The following is a 14,883-nucleotide window of genomic DNA, read 5'->3' on the forward strand; positions in this document are numbered from 1 at the left end:
AGAAACAAGATCTATTAAATTTTCTCCAAAAAAACAATTCTATGAAACTTTCTCTAAAATTTCTATGATATTTTTCCTAAATTAATAAGCTCAAGAAAAAAATTTAATGAAATTTTCTCCAAAGAAAAATTGTTTGATATTTTCTCTAGTTAAAAAAAAAATCCATAAAATTTTCACTAAAGGAAAAAATTTTATAAAATTTTCTCTGAAAAACAAATTCTATAAAATTTTCTCTAAAAACACAATTTCTTAAAATTTTCTCTATAGAAGTTTTTTCCTTAGAAAAAAATTTCCGCAAAGAAAAAATTTCTATGAATTTTTCTCTAAAGGTGGGTATTAAGTTCGAGTTTAGCAGCTAAAATCGTCATTTTTTCACTAAAGTGAAAACTAAATCAGTAAAAAAGACATAAAATTATACATATTTGTTGCATATATCATTATAACTTGATGGGGAATAGCCCAAAGCAAATTTTAACAAAGTTTGTATTCTTTAAAATGGATTATTACAGAAAAGTAATTGTGAAAAAATTACGATTTCAGCGACTAAACTCGAACTTAATACCCACCTTAAAGAAAAAATTTCTATGAAAAAAATTCCATTAAATTTTTTCAGAAGAAACAATTTCAATGAAATTTTCTGAAAAGAAAAACTTTCTATGAAATTTTCTCCAAAATAAAAAAATTCTATGAATTTTTCTCTAAAAAAAATTTCTATGAAATTTTCTCTAAAAAAAATTCCATGAAATTTTTTCTGAAGAAACAATTTCAATGAAATTTTTTGAAAAGAAAAAAAAAATTTTGAAATTTTCTGAAAAGAAAAAAATTTTTGAAATTTTCTGAAGAAAAAATTCAATAAAATTTTCAGAAAAGAAAAAAATTTTAATCATTTTCTCTAAAGAAAAAAAATTCTATGAGATTTTTTCTGAAGAAAAAATTTCTTTTTTTTTTCTCTAAAAAAATATTTCTATCAAAATTTCTCTTGAGGAATTTTTCCTTTGAAAAAACCAAATTCGGTAACACTTTCGTGCAAGTGAAGCAATTCCTTGCATCTCTCTTATATTTTTAACTTGCACCCACAGTCACCTACATTTTGTCCAAATTTTGGAGACAGATTATTTTTAATGCGATACAATATCAAGCGTCTAACAAAAATTGTCTAGCTTTTTCTTTTCAGATTGTCTTACTTTTAGAACATTATTAATTAATATTAATCATTCGCCTTAATGCACTGTTCAGGAATTTACCATACGCCGCCTGGGTATTTTAATTAATATTAATCATACTAAAAATACACAACACTAGGGCAAATTTTCTTAACCATAAAAGGGCTTTTAAGGGTAACTTTAATTACATAGACTTGTGGGAGCTATAATTTGAACCGGGTGTATTTTTAGAGCCCTGCTGAACTGTGCTTATTGGAAACTACAATATGTAGACATTAAAATTCCTAAATATGGTCTGTTCCATTTTTTTTGATACACAGTTATATTTTTTAAATATTTGATTCATAATTACAGTGAAACCACTCAGAAGTGGCACCCACAGTCACCTACACAAAAAAAAAATGTTTTACTGATTCAATCACGAAATTAATTGATCCAATGAAATATATTTTCTGAAAAGAAAAAATTTCTATGAAATTTTCTCCAAAATAAAAAAAATCTATGAATTTTTCTCTAAAAAAAATTTCTATGAAATTTTCTCTAAAAAAATTCCATGAATTTTTTTCTGAAGAAACAATTTTAATGAAATTTTCTGAAAAAAAAAATTTTTTTAAATTTTCTGAAAAGAAAAAAATTTTTGAAATTTTCTGAAAAGAAAAAAATATGAAATTTTCTCTGAAGAAAAAATTCAATAAAATTTTCAGAAAAGAAAAAAATTTTAATCATTTTCTCTAAAGAAAAAAAATTCTATGAGTTTTTTTCTGAAGAAAAAATTTCTTTTTTTCTAAAAAAATATTTCTATCAAAATTTCTCTTGAGGATTTTTTCCTTTGAAAAAAATTTTTCGTAAAGAAAAAAATACTATTAAATTTTCACTAAAGAAAAAATTTCTATAGAATTTTCTCTAAAGAAACAATTTTAATAAAAATTTCTCCAAATCTGAAAAGAAAAAAATTATGAAATTTTCTCTGAAGAAAAAAAATCTATAAAATTTTCTGAAAAGAAAAAAGTTCAGAAAAGAAAAAAATTTTAATCATTTTCTCTAAAGAAAAAATGTCTATGAAATTTTCTCTGAAAAAATTCTATGAAATGTTTTCTGAAGAAACGATTTCATGAAATTTTCTGAAAAGAAAAAAAATTATGAAATTTTCTCTGAAGAAAAAAATTCAATAAAATTTTCTGAAAAGAAAAAAGTTCTATGAAATTTTCAGAAAAGAAAAAAAAATTTAATCATTTTCTCTAAAGAAAAAATATCTATGAAATTTTCTCTAAAGAAGAAATGTCTGACATTTTCTCTAAAGAAAAAAATTCTATGAGATTTTTTCTGAAGAAAAAATTTCTTTGAAATTATCTCTAAAAAATATTTCTATCAAAATTTCTCTTCGGGAATTTTTCCTTCGAAAAAATTTTTCCGTAAAGAAAACATTTCTATGAAGTTTTCTCTAAAGAAAAAAATTGTATTAAATTTTCACTAAAGAAAAAATTTCTATAGAATTTTCTCTAAAGAAACAATTTAAATAAAATTTTCTTCAAATCCAAAATTTCTATGAAATATTAAAAAAAAAAAAAATCCGCATATGTTTTTCTCTAAAAAAAAAATGTATGAAATTTTTAAATTTTTTGTTCAAAAGTAAAAACTGTTGAAGATAACATAAAATTTTAGAATTGGTTATGGCCTTCAAATAGCCGACAAAGTTATCACACGCTGCACGAAAGTGACCCTGCAGTGCCCATTCCCGACGTCGTCTTAAGGTGATAGACACTTCAAAGTGCCCCAGGCGGACAAGTCCAACGGATAGATAGTCGGGGATTTTGTGGCCATAGTGCAGTTGACGAGTGCTGAGTCTTGTTGGAATGTCCATGGCCTGTGACTGAAATATTTGTCTGCACAGGACATCAATAAAGTCTCACACGCTGCACGAAAGTGACCCTGCATTGCCCATTCCCCCGTTGTCTTAAGGTGATAGACACTACAAAATGCCCCAGGCGGACAAGTCCAACGGATGGATATTCGGGGATTTTGTGGCCATAGTGCGGTTGACGAGTGCTGAGTTCTGTTGGAATGTCCATGGTCTGTGACTGAAATATTTGTTTGCACAGGACATCAATAAAGTCTTTAGGACTTTTTCCCGATAATATTCGGCATTTATTTTGGCCCTACGGTCGATGGATGCGAGCGTGGAATGACCATCAGCCGTTACTGCGGCCGATTTTCACTCACTGCCAATGGAAGGTGTACATTTTCAGCTGACCTCTTGGCAAGTAAATCCGATCACAGCTCAATTTGGAATGACTTCGCATCGGATAAAACCAAATTCGGTAACACTTTCGTGCAAGATAACTAATTCCTCGGATCTATCTTATCTTTCTAACTTTTTTTCTTCGGTAAGCTCTTAGGTTTGGTTAGGTTAGGTTAGGTGGCAGCCCGATATTTCAGGCTCACTTAGACTATTCAGTCCATTGTGATACCACAGTGGTGAACTTCTCTTTTACCATTGAGTGCTGCCCGATTCCATGTTTAGCTCATTGACAATCGACCTCATTTTTATAGCCGAGTCCGAACGGCGTTCCTCATTGCAGTGAAACCACTTAGAGAAGCTTTGAAACACTCAGATATGTCACCAGCATTACTGAGAGGGGAAACTTTTTGGTGTTAGGTCGTAGCAGGAATCTTTGTTGCAAGCTGATTTTTTTCTGAATTCAAAAGAAAATTGGACACCCACTGTCACCTACATTTTATCAAAATTTTGGAGATGGTCACTTATGACAGATTATTTTTAATGTGATTAAATATCAAACGTCTCATGAAAAGTATTTAGCTTTACTAAATGTGTTCGCATTTCCGCAGTGCCTTGGTTAGAAAAGTTTCACGTTATGAATTAATATTAATCATTCGCTTTAATTCATTGTACAGCCGTTTATCATACGCCACCTGAGCATTTAAGTTAATATTAATCATACGAACACTACATAAGTGTAGGACAAATAATTTATTAAGCATAAAATGTCCCAAAATGGAGGAATCCATTAAAGCATAAAATACAAATTAGAAAACAGGCTTTTAAGGCTAACCTCAATTACAGTGGCCTATGGCAGAAAGATAAACACATTTGATTAATTAATATTAATAATTTATTTTATACAAATTAAAAGAAACAATTTCAATTTGGTACGGTTAGATATTTCGTAATTTAGGGTTGTTTGGGATTTAGAAAAAATGTATACCACATGTATAAAGGCAAATAAAAAATCATATGAGACTTGAAAGAAACTTCCATAAAATCAATGAGAGTAGAGGCCGATTCTATAAATATCCCAGAAATAAATATCAATAGGGTTTTATTTTTTCAATTGTGATATTTATTTGAAAGAGAAAAGATCGAATAAAGAAATAATAATATTAATCACTAACGTTAATTAAAAACTTAATTGATCGAAGCAAAACAAAAATTCTTGGATACAATTAATTTTTGTGTGAGAGTTTTGTTCTACTTAAGAAATTAAAGTTAGAATAAATTAAATTTGTAATCAAATTTTTATTAAAATTCAATTAAAATTTTAATTGGAAAATTTTGTGGTTACTTTTTTCTGTGTATTTCCAAAATTACCAAATAATATTTATCATACGCCATGTATGACTTAAGTTAATATTAATCATACGCACACTGTCCATATTACGATTCATCATACGCCCAAGTTAACCATTTTTTTGTTCACGAACATCAACCGGGAAAATTTCGAAGTTTAAAGGAACAATTGGAGTTCAAAATTGCAAAAATGTCTTTAACGCTATGCGAACAATTGTGGACACATTTCACAATTTTAAGTAATTCTAAGTCTTTTTTTGGAAAATACAATTTAGTAATACTTTATATTTTATTTTTGTATAATTTTTTCCACGTTGTTTAGTTCATTCAACGAAAGTAACTGAGAATTTTTCGCTAAAACATTATAATTGCCATGAACTAAAATAGAGTTAAATTGGATTCTGTGCCCTGGAGAGTTCACTTTTTTGGGTATGTTTACACGGTATGTTTACAATCTACCAAAATTTGCAGAAAAAAATATTTTATCGATATTTTATTACTATAGAAAGTTTTGTTAAAATGTTATTTCTATAGAAAATTTTGTAAAAATTTAATTTTTATAGAAAATTTTGTCAAAATTTTATTTTTAAAGAAAATTTTGTCAAAGTTTATTTCTATAGAAAAATTTGTGAAAATTTTATTTTTATAGAAAATTTTGTCAAACTTTTATTTTTTTTATGTTTTATAGAAAATTGTGTCAAAATTTTATTTCTATAGAAAATTGTGTCAACATTTTATTTCTATAGAAAATTGTATCAATATTTCATTTCTTTAAAAATTGTTGTCTAAATTTTATTTCTGTAGAAAATTTTGTTAAAATTTTGTTTCTATAGAAAATTTTGGCAAAATTTTGTTTCTATAGACAATTTTGTCAAAATTTTGTTTCTATATAAAATTTTGTCAACATTTTATTTCTATAGAGAATTTTGAGAAAATTTTATTTCTGTAGAAGATTTTGTCAAAATTTTATTTCTAAAGAAAATTTTGCCAAATTTTATTTCTATAGAAAAGTTTGCCAAAATTTTATTTCTATAGATAATTTTGTAAAAATTTTATTTCTATAGAAAATTTTTGCAAATTCTATTTCTATAGAAAATTTTGTCAAAATTTTGTTTCTATAGAGAATTTTGAGAAAATTTTATTTCTGTAGAAGATTTTGTCAAAATTTTATTTCTAAAGAAAATTTTGCCAAATTTTATTTCTGTAGAAAATTTAGTCAAAATTTTATTTCTAAAGAAAATTTTGTCAAAATTTTATTTCTATAGAAAATTTTGCGAAAATTTTATTTCTATAGAAAATTTTGTCAAAATTTTATTTCTATAGAAAATTTTATTTCTATTGAAAGTTTTTGTCAAAATTTTATGTCTATAAAAAATTTTGTTAAAATTTTATTTCTATAGAAAAATTTTGCAAAATTCTATTTCTATAAAAAATTTTGTCAAAATTTTATTTTTATTGAAAATTTTGTCAAAATTCCATTTTTTTGAAAATTTTGTTAAAATTTTATTGCTATAGAAAATTTTTTAAAAATTTTATTTCTAAAGAAAATTTTAGGAACATTTTATTTCTATAGAGAATATTGTGAAAATTTTGTTTCTATAGAGAATTTTGAGAAAATTTTATTTCTAAAGAAAATTTTGCCAAAATTTTATTTCTATAGAAAATTTTGCCAAAATTTTATTTCTATAGAAAATTTTGTCAAAATGTTATTTTTATAGAAAATTTTATTTCTTTTGAAAATTTTTGTCAAAATTTTATTTCTATAAACAATTTTATTAAAATTTCTATAGAAATTTTTTTGCAAAATTATATTTCTATAGAAAATTTTATTTCTATAGAAAATTTTTTAAAAATTTTATTTGTAAAGAAAATTTTTTTAAAAAATTTTTTTCTATAGAAAAATTTGTAAAAATTTTATTTCTAAAGAAAATTTTGTGAGAATTTTATTTCTATAGAGAATTTTGAGAACATTTTATTTCTGTAGAAAATGTAGTCAAAATTTTATTTCTAAAGAAAATTTTGCCAAAATTTTATTTCTATAGAAAATGTTATTTCTATTGAAAATTTTTGTCAAAATTTTATGTATATAAAAAGTTTTTTTAAAATTTTATTTCTATAGAAAAATTTTGCAAAATTCTATTTCTACAGAAAATTTTGTCAAAATTTTATTTTTTTGAAAATTTTATTGCTATAGAAAATTTTGTAAAAATTTTATTTCTAAAGAAAATTTTGTAAACATTTTATTTCTATAGAGAATTTTGTGAATATTTTATTTCTACAGAGAATTTTGAGAAAATTTTATTTTTAAAGAAAATTTTGCCAAAATTTTATTTCTATAGAAAATTTTGCCAAAATTTTATTTCTATAGAAAATTTTGTCAAAATGTTATTTTTATAGAAAATTTTATTTCTTTTGAAAATTTTTGTCAAAATTTTATTTCTATAAACAATTTTGTTAAAATTTCTATAGATTTTTTTTGCAAAATTCTATTTATATAGAAAATTTTATTTCTATAGAAAATTTTGTGAAAATTTTATTTCTATAGAAAATTTTGTGAAAATCTTATTTCTAAAGAAAATTTTGTGAAAATTTTAGTTCTATAGAGAATTTTGAGAAAATTTTATTTCTGTAGAAGATTTTGTCAAAATTTTTATTTCTAAAGAAAATTTTGCCAAAATTTTTATTTCTAAAGAAAATTTTGCAAAAATTTTATTTCTATAGAAAATTTTGTCAAAATTTTATTTCTATAGAAAATTTTGTCAAAATTTTATTTCTATAGAAAATTTTGTCAAAATTTTATTTCTATAGAAAGTTTTGAGAAAATTTTATTTCTGTAGAAAATGTTGTCAAAATTTTATTTTTATAGAAATTTTTGAGAAAATTTTATTTCTATAGAAAATGTTGTGAAATTTTTTTTTATAGAAAATTTTATTTCTATTGAAAATTTTTATAGAAAATTTTATTTCTATAAAACTTTTGTTAAAATTTCTATAGAAAACTTTTTGCAAAATTCTATTTCTATAGAAAATTTTGTCAAAATTGTATTTCTATAGGAAATTTTGTTAAAATTTTATTTCTAAAGAAAATTTTGTGAAGATTTATTTCTATAGAAATTTTTGAAAAAATTTTATTTCTGTAGAAAATTTTGTCAAAATTTTATTTCGATAGAAAATTTTGTTAAAATTTTATTTCTATAGAACATTTTTGCAAAAATCTATTTCTATAGAAAATTTTTGCAAAATTTTATTTATATAGAAAATTTTGTCCACATCTTATTTCTATAGAAAATTTTTTTCACATTTTACATCTATAGAAAATTAGTGAAGTGGGGATGAATACTTTGGAAAAAAAAAAACAGTAAAAAATCTACCATTTTTGGTAGAATTCTACCAACTGAGGCAACTGGGTATGTTTAACCAAATTGTCATTTAATTAAACCATAGACGAATCAATTAATATTTTAATAGGAAAACTGTTGGTGTTATTTGTTGGTGACCAAATAAAATTTATCATACGCAATATATGCTTTAAGTTAATATTAATCATACGCACACTGCCCATCATACGCTCAAGTTTACCGTTTTTTCTGCATTTGTACATCTATAGGGAAAATTGTCTGCAAAATTTTCTACCATATATGTTTGTAAAATAATAAATTCTGTTGCAAAACCTACATTGTTTGTCCTTTTTAATTTAATGTAAATTACATTAAATATTTACATATGTATCCTCATTGAAGCCTAAACCTTTATAAATGGTTTATGAAAATTTGATAATGCTCTCGTTATATTCGCATCGATGCTAGACAAATTAATTGTTTGGTCAATAAAAGTTTTTATGGTCGTTGTTGTTGCTGGTTTCTGGTAAAAGTTGATAACGGTAATGCCATGTTAGTTGTCACTTTAGTTCAATGGGCTGTTCACACACTCTTTTCATTGCTTACATAGATTTCTCTATATTTGGGACTGTTGATTTGGCTACACTAGAATGACTCTCGATTGGGTTTGTTGTGCAGTTAACTGAAGCGTTAATTTAACACTTCACACATTCACTTCCGGACGGATGGACGGACGGACAGATAGAACAACTGTTCTTGCTTGTATAAAAAAATAATCTTTCACAGTGTTAAATAAAGCCCTATAACCACTGTATTATTAATGTGAAAACAACATAAAATAAATGTGTGAATTCGTGTACAAATCGAATATTCAATGCATGATAAGTAGAGTGCGGTGAGGTGAAATGTTTTTTGCTGTGGCGATAGTGGTGTAAACATTGGCAAAACTCGTTATAAACAAGACCCTTGTTATAGTCGTGAATCATTGTGAATAAGTGAATTTGTAATTGGTAGAAGAGAACAGTAAAAAGGCTTGTCTAGGCATAAGGTGACTGACTGACTGACTGACTGGTTATCTGGTCTTTACTGGTAGGGGCTGTTGTTTACTTGTGGCCCCTTCCAAACACCCAAACATACAGCCCACAGGTTTTAATGCAATTACTTTTCAAACTTTGGGTCGTCAACCCTGTTGTAATTTTCCTTCATACAAACACATAGTTGTTGCTGGTCTTGTATTTCGCTCTCTCTCGTGTTTTTGTTTCCTCTTCCTGTTGCTGCGTTACTGCTCTGCCAGGGTCGCAGTTAACGATGTTGTTACTCTTGGTCTTGTGACAAACTGTTAACTAAAATCAAAACATTACTGAAGAAGAAGAACTCCACCATTTCACCCACTCCACATTTTTGTTTGGAAGTGTATGTGTGTGTGCCTGAGAGTATGGGCAGAGATCCATTATAAGAAACGACGAGAAAAGAGCAATTTATTCTATATCGTAACTGCATTCATACACGAACCAAATTGTAATTCACTACTGAGTTATGACAACAACTCCCTACTTCCTCGCGTACGTGTACGATAACTTTCCTATGTAGTAGGGGTGAAAGTGAGAGCTTAAGGATGAGAGAGAGAGAGAGCATCAAGGTTTGTTTTGATGAAGTTTGGATGGTAGAAACATTGTTGCCAAGATAAACTAAAACAAACAGTGAACTCACCAGGAAGAAAAATGTTGGCTAATTAAAAAAAAAAAATAACTAAACGGTGTTAACCAACATCTCAAAAATACCTATACTTTTGTCGACAAATTCAAAATTTATTAGATGGTAGAATTATTGATGTCTTGGTAGATTTTGCAAAATATACCTCTCCAAATAAGATAAACATAAATTTTCAATAGAAATACAATTTTGAAAAAAAAAAATCTATAGAAATAAAATTTTAGAAATTTTGATTTTATTCGACTTTTCTTTTATTAAATAGAAAATATTATTCAAGCTTGAGATCGTTTTATGTCCCAGCAAAAAAATGTGGAAGTACTTCTAAAGGAACAACTTTAAAGGCACTTAAAAAATGTTCTTCCACAGATGTTCTTTATTTTAAATACTCAGGAAGTTCTTTTAATTCAATTTTTTATAACTCGCTTTTTTCATACTTTTAAATGGCAATTTTAACATTTTTTGTTTCAAATATGTTAAAAACAGGGTAAGGATTAATATAAATGGTATAAATAATTTAAATTTTGTCGAAAAAAATTCTAAATTCATTCTAGGAAAATTGCGAAATTTTGAAAATATTTGAAATCAAGGGTTTGCATTAAAAATCATAAAAAATTATAAAAAATAATTATTTGTCAAAATATTACAAAATTTTTTAATTCACATCCAAAATACTGAATTCGGATCACATCTAAAGAAGTGATGCATATTCAGTGCAACGGCTGTTGAAATGGTAAACATCCGTCCTATGACAAGCCCATGTTAAATTCATCGCTTCTGCGCCAATTTTGCACCACTTCCTGATCCAAAAAGAACATTTTCACTACTTGTTTGCGACGCTTTTTGCTGGGGTATGTACTATATATGTTAACAAAATTTTCTATAGAAATAAAACTTTGACAAAATTTTCTATAGAAATAAAATTTTGACAAAATTTTCTATAGATATAAAAATTTTACAAAATTTTCTATAGAAATAAAATTTTAACAAAACTTTTTATAGAAATAACATTTTGATAAACTTTTCTGTGGAACTAAAATTTCTAAAGAAATAAAATTTTGACAAAATTTTTTATATAAATAAAATGTTAACAAAATTTTCTATAGAAATAAAATTTTGACAAAATTTTCTATAGAAATAAAATTTTTACAAAATTTTTTATAGAAATAAAATTTTGACAAAATTTTCTATAGAAATAAAATTTTGACAACATTTTCTATAGATGTAAAATTTTGACAAAATTTTCTATATAAATAAAATTTTGACAAAATTTTCTATATAAATAAAATTTTGACAAAATTTTCTATAGCAATAAACTTTGGACAAAAGTTTCTATAGAAATAACATTTTTACAAAATTTTCTATAGAAATAAAATTTTGACAAAATTTTCAATGGAAATAAAATTTTTAAAAAAATTTCTATAGAAATAAAATTTTGACAAAATTTTCTATAGAAATAAAATTTTGACAAAATTTTCTATAGAAATAAAATTTTGACAAAACTTTTTATAGAAATAAAATTTTGACAAAATTTTCTGTAGAACTAAAATTTCTAAAGAATTAAAATTTTAACAAAATTTTCTATAGAAATAAAATTTTGACAAAATTTTCTATAGAAATAAAATTTTGACAAAACTTTTTATAGAAATAAAATTTTGACAAAATTTTCTGTAGAACTAAAATTTCTAAAGAATTAAAATTTTAACAAAATTTTCTATAGAAATAAAATTTTGACAAAACTTTTTATAGAAATAAAATTTTGACAAAATTTTCTGTAGAACTAAAATTTCTAAAGAATTAAAATTTTTACAAAATTTTCTATAGAAATAAAATTTTGACAAAATTTTCTATAGAAATAAAATTTTTACAAAACTTTTTATAGAAATAAAATTTTGACAAAATTTTCGATAGAAATAAAATTTTGACAACATTTTCTATAGATGTAAAATTTTGACAAAATTTTCTATATAAATAAAATTTTGACAAAATTTTCTATATAAATAAAATTTTGACAAAATTTTCTATAGCAATAAACTTTGGACAAAAGTTTCTATAGAAATAACATTTTTACAAAATTTTCTATAGAAATAAAATTTTGACAAAATTTTCAATGGAAATAAAATTTTTAAAAAAATTTCTATAGAAATAAAATTTTGACAAAATTTTCTATAGAAATAAAATTTTGACAAAATTTTCTATAGAAATAAAATTTTGACAAAACTTTTTATAGAAATAAAATTTTGACAAAATTTTCTGTAGAACTAAAATTTCTAAAGAATTAAAATTTTAACAAAATTTTCTATAGAAATAAAATTTTGACAAAATTTTCTATAGAAATAAAATTTTGACAAAACTTTTTATAGAAATAAAATTTCTAAAGAATTAAAATTTTAACAAAATTTTCTATAGAAATAAAATTTTTACAAAATTTTCTATTGATATAAAATTTTGACAAAAATTTTCTATAGATGAAAAATTTTGACAAAATTTTCTATGGAAATAAAATTTTGACAAAATTTTCTATAGAAATAAAATTTTGACAAAATTTTCTATAGGAATAAAATTTTGACAAAATTTTCTATAGAAATAAAATTTTGACAAAAATTTTCTATAGATGTAAAATTTTGACAAAATTTTCTATAGAAATAAAATTTTGACAAAATTTTCTGTAGAACTAAAATTTCTAAAGAAATAAAATTTTGACAAAATTTTCTATAGAAATAAAATGTTGACAAAATTTTTTATGGAAATAAAAATAAAATTTTCACAAAATTTTCTATAGAAATCAAATGTTGACAAAATTTTCTATAGAAATAAAATTTTGACAAAATTTTCTATAGAAATAAACATTTTACAAAATTTGCTATAAAAATAAAATTTTTACAAAATTTTCTATAGATGTAAAAATTTGACAAGATTTTCTATAGAAATAAAATTTTGACAACATTTTCTATAGAAATAAAATTTTGGCAAAATTTTTTATAGAAATACAATTTTGACAAAATTTTCTGTAGAGCTAAAATTTCGAAAGAAATAACATTTTGACAAAATTTTCTATAGAAATAAAATTTTTACAAAATTTTCTATAGATGTAAAATTTTGACAAGATTTTCTATAGAAATAATATTTTGACAACATTTTCTATAGATGTAAAATTTTGAAAAAATTTTCTATAGAAATAAAATTTTGACAAAATTTCTAAAGAAATAAAATGTTGACAAAATTTTCTATAGAAATAAATTTTGATATTAAATTTTGATTGAAAAAAACAATTTCGTGAGGTGGGTATAGGATTAGAGGGTGATTTAAGACCACTATCTCTATTTTAATAATTAATGAACAAAGTAGCGATTTAGTTAGATTAATAAAATTCCTATAATTTTTTTGTTACACTCAAAAAAAAGTGAACTCTCTATTTCACTAAAGCCATATTAACTTTATATTAGTTCATAGAATCATTATGTTTGGAAAAAGTTTATTTTAGTCAAATAATTTTTTGCGTATGTTAGTTAAATGAACTAAAAAACGGGAAAAAGTTATACACAAATAAAGCATAAAGATTTCCTAATTTCGTATTTCTTACAAAATAGTTAATTACTTCTTTAAATTTGTAAATTTTACCAAAAATGTGTCCATCATGAACTTCGTATGTCACTAAAGACATTCTTGCAATTTTGAACTCCAAGATTTCTCTTAAAACTACAAAATTTTCTTTAACTACTGAAAAAATTTAGTTATGTCTAATAAATTTTCTTGAATTTGTCGAAAAATATTTACTTATTTTTGCCATATCGGAGTGATGCCAGCGCTTGTAATACCGTTTAGTTAAAATTTTCTAAAAAAGTTCCAAATTTTCTAAAATTAATCGAAAGTTATCTTTCCTGGTGGGTTCACTGTTTTTTCAGTGTAGAATATAATTTCAGCATTTACTCTTCTTTTTCTTTTCAAACAAAAACATCACAAATGGCAACTTTATTTCCAAACCAGAAATAACCGTTAAAAATGCCATCCAGTCTCTCCAGCCGGCTACTGGACTACTATGGGGAATTTTTAACTTATTCACAACTCATAGAAATAACCCCACATTCACTGACACACACACACACACACACAATTGAGAACTTTAAACAAACAATCCTTATACACATTCATACACACACAAACATACGTAAACGCCCTAGAAGAGTGAATACAAAAGGGATGATTGTGTTGCTCTACTATTGAGTTTTATCTGTTGTATTATTTTGGAAGATTTTCATTTACACTTCCGGAATTTTTCAATAAAAACCCACAATTTTTTGTTATTTTAAGAAATAATACTTTTTTTTTAAATATTAAAATTAAAAAATATATTCTAAATTAAAGTAAAGCAAATTAAAAAAAACCTTTACATTTAACTTAAATCAATTTCGAAATATCACTGGAAAAAATAACACTCACATTCATTTGTCGCTGATATTGATGCTAGTTATACTTCTCGTGAAAATTATTTGGAATTTAACACAAAATATTCAACACATAATTTCTATGAATTGAATTTCACTTTTATTTGTGTTTTTATTATTATTATTATTCTATTTATTTATTTTTATGAGGAGACTTGAAGCTGCCTACAGCAGATATTCACAACATCATCATAGGCAAACGTAGCATACGGCTCCATATGAAAACATTAACCATTCACACTGATTGTCTTTACTCTATATATATGTTTGCTCTAACTGTTGTTGCTTAATGTACCGGTTAAATAATTCGCACACCATATGAGTAAGCACTTTCCGACTAGCACAAGTATACAACACCGCCGCTTGAAAGCAACTGAACTGCTGCTGCCAATTCTAACTGAATTGTGAGTTATGGTGATTCGAAATTTCAATATTCATAAGTACGGCATTGTCACCCACCTACCCACCCTGCTTGGAGCTTAGCTAATGCCAGTGGCAGCAGCAGACTCCTTATGCATTAGGAAGAGAGCAAGAGAGAATTCGGTGGGGATAAAAAAGTTTGTTATTCTCTCTCTCGCTCTTGATGTGTACTCCATCAATTCGCACTTCGTGTTCTTGCTCTAGTCCACATTATGCTTAAAG

The 14,883-nt window shown here is 24.5% G+C and overlaps 1 protein-coding gene across 1 annotated transcript in view; it reads right to left on the bottom strand.

Moving 5' to 3' along the window:
• LOC142239078 (kelch-like protein 17) overlaps positions 1–14,622 on the bottom strand; it is a 115,469-nt gene extending 100,847 nt beyond the window's left edge. Inside the window, exon 1 of the mRNA XM_075310841.1 lies at positions 14,237–14,622. The gene's annotated coding sequence lies outside the window, so the exon portion shown is untranslated. The remainder of the gene's footprint in view (positions 1–14,236) is intronic.
• Positions 14,623–14,883: the final 261 nt, after the last annotated feature.

The sequence above is a fragment of the Haematobia irritans genome, chromosome 5 (assembly GCF_050003625.1).
Source record: "Haematobia irritans isolate KBUSLIRL chromosome 5, ASM5000362v1, whole genome shotgun sequence".
In the NCBI taxonomy this organism is placed as follows: Eukaryota; Metazoa; Arthropoda; class Insecta; order Diptera; family Muscidae; genus Haematobia; species Haematobia irritans.